At 40.9% G+C, this 5,000-nt stretch overlaps 1 pseudogene; it reads left to right on the forward strand.

Annotated features, from left to right (window-relative positions):
• Window positions 1-5,000, forward strand: part of LOC143282296 (limbic system-associated membrane protein-like) — a 136,245-nt pseudogene that overhangs the window by 4,760 nt on the left and 126,485 nt on the right.

Here is a 5,000-nt window from a genome sequence, read left to right on the forward strand (position 1 = left end):
GTAATAACAACTGCTTATATACCCTCGAAAACGGAGTATGGCTGCCTACATGGTGGGGCCAAAAACGGTCACGCGCGTAAAAACCCACTCGTGTACATACGAGTGAACGTGGGAGTTGCAGCCCACGAACGGAGAAGAAAAAAAGCAGGTCAGCTGAATTCATTAATGAATTTAATTAGTGTATTAAAAACTGGTTATCGAAGCAGACAGAAAAAAGAACTGTGTGTCAGCGGGAGAGTAATGTTCTGTTGTGGAGAGTTCAAGGTTAACCAGTTCAGCTGAATTGATTTAGTTAGCTGGGTGTGTTTTTTTTAACTGGTTATTGAAGGAAACAGACAAAGAATCGTGTGTGAGTGGTAAAGTAATATTCTGTCGTGGAAGGAGCGGGTGGGGGGGGGGAGAAAACGAAAATAAAAAGGGGGAGTTGGGGGAGCGGGGGGGAGGGAGGCAGAAGGAGAGAAAAGAAACTGTACCAGATTCTATTTTCGAAAAGAGTTCAGCGTGCAAGAATGTGTAAACATGCATTTGGAAGATAAAAAAAAAACAACCTCAGACAGTTGGAAAATAGGTTGGAGGCCCTACAAACAAATGGTCAGTCAGTCACTCAGTCAGTGAGCGAGTGAGTTAGTTGGTCAGTCAGTCATTCAGTCAGTCAGTCAGTCACTCAGTTAGTTAGTTACCCTTGGACTGATTTCTCTATAAAGTATATAATTATGTGGATGGTCGTGGGCGTCTACAATAGGTGACTTTACACCGGATCCACTCCAGAAAAAAAAAGAAAAAAAGATTAACTCACTCAGTACGGCCAGTCCTCTCTTCTCTACACAGACCCCTCGGATGTCCAGTGGGTGTCTCAATGACCCAACCTTTAGCTTCCGTCGTCAGAATTGTGGTATCTTTGTCAACATTCACCTCTTCAGTATAAGAGCCTTCCGCTTGCAATATTTTGATGATGGTAATTGGGGTGAAACGCTGTTAACGTCGTTTCTTTCGCCGTTCGATAACCAGTTTTTAATACACTAATCACTTTTGTCCCAAGGACCTTACACAAAGGAAATTACGTATCAAAGTGTCAACTCTCTCTCTCTCTCTCTCTCTCTCTCTCTCTCTCTTGCTCCCTCTCTCTCTCTTGCTCTCTTTGTCTCTCTGTGTGTCTCTCTCTTGCTCCCAGTCTCTCACTGTCTCTGTCTCTCTCTCCCGCTCTCTCTCTCTCTGTCTCTCTGTGTGTCTCTCTCTCGCTCCCGCTCTCTCCCACTCTCTCTCTGTCTGTCTCTCTCTCTCAGGCTGCCTGTTTTCTTTCTCTTTCTCTCTCTCTCTCTCTCTCTCTCTCTCTCTCTCTCTCTCGCGCGCGCGCGCGCGCGCGCGTGTGTGTGTATGTGTGTGTGTGTGTGTGTGCCAGTTCGTGTGTGCATGTCCGTGAGTGAAAGCGTGCGCCGCTCTCGACATTTCCTTCACCATTTTCTCTGCCATTTTTGGCGACAATCAAACAGCAGAAGCGAGGAAAGCAAATCGCTGCCTGTCTCCACAAGATTTTTTTTTTCCAGCTTCACAGTTAACAACCCGTCGCTTTCTCTCCCAGCTCACCCCCCTAAAACTCAACAGCACTCACGCACGTGCAAAGTTTGCGGATGCGTGTGGTTTTGTGTGAGCGCGTGCCTGCGAAAATCATGCTGGAGTTTAGCACAGTGTGTGTGTGTGTGTGTGTGTGTGTGTGTGTGAGTTGATGCTTGCCATCGTATTCTTAGTTGGATTGTCGCTCTCTCTCTGTTTCTGTCTGTCTGTCTGTCTGTCTGTTTGGTTCATCATCCCCTAAGGGTTCATCATAGCCTAGGGGTTTATCATAGCCTGGGTGTTTATCATTACCCTAGGGGTGTATCATACCCTAGGTGTTCATCATTCCCTAGGGGTTTACCATAGCCTAGGCCAGGGGCTTTAGGGGTTTGTCATAGCCTAGAGGTTTATCATAACCTAGGGGATTATCATTCGCCAGGTGTTCATCATACCCTAGGGATCTGTCATACTCTAGGTGTTCATCATACTCTAGGGGGTTATCATACTCTAGGTGTTCATCATACTCTAGGGGTTCATCATACTTTAGGGGTTCATCATACTCTAGTAGGTGTTCATCATACTTTAGGGGTTCATCATACTCTAGTAGGTGTTCATCATACTCTAGGGGTTCATCATACTCTAGGGGTTCATCATACTCTAGGGGTTTATCATACTCTAGGTGTTCATCATACTCTCAGTGTTCATCATACTCTAGTAGGTGTTCATCATACTTTAGGGGTTTATCATACTCTAGTAGGTGTTCATCATACTCTCGGTGTTCATCATACTCTAGGTGTTCATCATACTCTAGGTGTTCATCATACTCTAGTAGGTGTTCATCATACTTTAGGGGTTTATCATACTCCAGTAGGTGTTCATCATACTCTAGTAGGTGTTCATCATACTGTAGGTGTTTATCATACTCTAGTAGGTGTTCATGGTACTCTCGGTGTTCATCATACTCTAGTAGGTGTTCATCATACTCTCGGTGTTCATCATACTTTAGGGGTTTATCATACTCTAGGTGTTTATCATACTCTAGGTGTTCATCATACTCTCAGTGTTCATCATACTCCAGTAGGTGTTCATCATACTTTAGGTGTTCATCATACTCTAGTAGGTGTTCATCATACTCTCGGTGTTCATCATACTCTAGTAGGTGTTCATCATACTCCAGTAGGTGTTCATCATAACCTCGGTGTTCATCATACTCTAGTAGGTGTTCATCATACTCTAGTAGGTGTTCATCATACTCTAGGTGTTCATCATACTTTAGGGGTTTATCATACTCTAGTAGGTGTTCATCATACTCTAGGTGTTCATCATACTCTAGTAGGTGTTCATCATACTCTCGGTGTTCATCATACTTTAGGGGTTCGTCATACTCCAGTAGGTGTTCATCATACTCTCGGTGTTCATCATACTTTAGGGGTTCATCATACTCTAGTAGGTGTTCATCATACTCTAGTAGGTGTTCATCATACTCTCGGTGTTCATCATACTTTAGGTGTTCATCATACTCTAGTAGGTGTTCATCATACTCTAGGTGTTCATCATACTCTAGTAGGTGTTCATCATACTCTAGTAGGTGTTCATCATACTCTAGTAGGTGTTCATCATACTCACGGTGTTCATCATACTCTCGGTGTTCATCATACTTTAGGGGTTTATCATACTCTCGGTGTTCATCATACTCTAGGTGTTCATCATACTTTAGGTGTTCATCATACTCTAGTAGGTGTTCATCATACTCTAGTAGGTGTTCATCATACTCTCGGTGTTCATCATACTCTCGGTGTTCATCATACTCCAGTAGGTGTTCATCATACTCTCGGTGTTCATCATACTCTAGTAGGTGTTCATCATACTCTCGGTGTTCATCATACTTTAGGTGTTCATCATACTCTAGTAGGTGTTCATCATACTCTAGTAGGTGTTCATCATACTCTAGGGGTTCATCATACTCTAGTAGGTGTTCATCATACTCTAGTAGGTGTTCATCATACTCTAGTAGGTGTTCATCATACTTTAGGGGTTCATCATACTCTAGTAGGTGTTCATCATACTCTAGTAGGTGTTCATCATACTCTCGGTGTTCATCATACTCTAGTAGGTGTTCATCATACTCTCGGTGTTCATCATACTCTCGGTGTTCATCATACTCTAGTAGGTGTTCATCATACTCTCGGTGTTCATCATACTCTAGTAGGTGTTCATCATACTCTCGGTGTTCATCATACTTTAGGGGTTCATCATACTCTAGTAGGTGTTCATCATACTCTAGTTGGTGTTCATCATACTTTAGGGGTTCATCATACTCTAGTAGGTGTTCATCATACTCTAGTTGGTGTTCATCATACTCTCGGTGTTTATCATACTTTAGGTGTTCATCATACTCTAGTAGGTGTTCATCATACTCTCGGTGTTCATCATACTTTAGGGGTTCATCATACTCTAGTAGGTGTTCATCATACTCTAGTAGGTGTTCATCATACTTTAGGGGTTCATCATACTCTAGTAGGTGTTCATCATACTCTAGTAGGTGTTCATCATACTCTCGGTGTTCATCATACTCTAGTAGGTGTTCATCATACTCTAGTAGGTGTTCATCATACTCTAGTAGGTGTTCATCATACTCTCGGTGTTCATCATACTCTAGGGGTTTATCATAGCCATAATTATACACAACAATTCCCCTAGCAGTGTGTCTCGTTTACAAGCACGAACATCGCAAGAATCGGATCCTCAACAAGTGTACACGAAACATGGTCTGCTAGGGAGTCGTCATCACCTTCGCCACCAGCTCGTCAGTCTCACTTTCAGTCTCACTTTTTTTTTGTCAAAGCGTTTGGTATGATCCACGAACGACACACCACATCCGCTTCAAAAAAAAAAAAAGAAAAGAAAAAAACAACAACAACAACAACAAAAAAAGAAAGCTGTCTTAGCTATGTATGATAAAGCCAACACTTTGATCAGGCTTTCAGAGCCTGCCCCAGGTTTTTTTGCAAAACATCATCATAAAATGAGATAAGATGATTATGCGAGATAACAAAGTCAATAAGTAAAACACATTGAACTTTTTTTCTTTTCTTTTTTCTTCTTTTTTTTTCTTCTTTTTTTTTTTTTTTTTTTTTGGTGTGTTTGTTTTTGTTTTTTGAAAAACGAAAAACATATGAAAACATTATCATAAAATGAGATAAATTGATTAAGCGAGTTAAAACAGAATTAATAAGTAAATACATTGAATTTTTTTTTTTAGACCGAAAAATATATTAACAAAATTGTTATGAAATGAGATGATAAGATGATACAGGGAGATGAACCAAATCAGTAAGTAAATACACTGAAATATGAATCTTTTTGAACGGAAAATATGTATTAAAAAAAATTATCATAAAATGAGATAAGATGACACAGATAAACAAAATTGATAAGTAAATACATTG

Source organism: Babylonia areolata, chromosome 5 (assembly GCF_041734735.1).
Source record: "Babylonia areolata isolate BAREFJ2019XMU chromosome 5, ASM4173473v1, whole genome shotgun sequence".
NCBI lineage: Eukaryota > Metazoa > Mollusca > Gastropoda > Neogastropoda > Buccinidae > Babylonia > Babylonia areolata.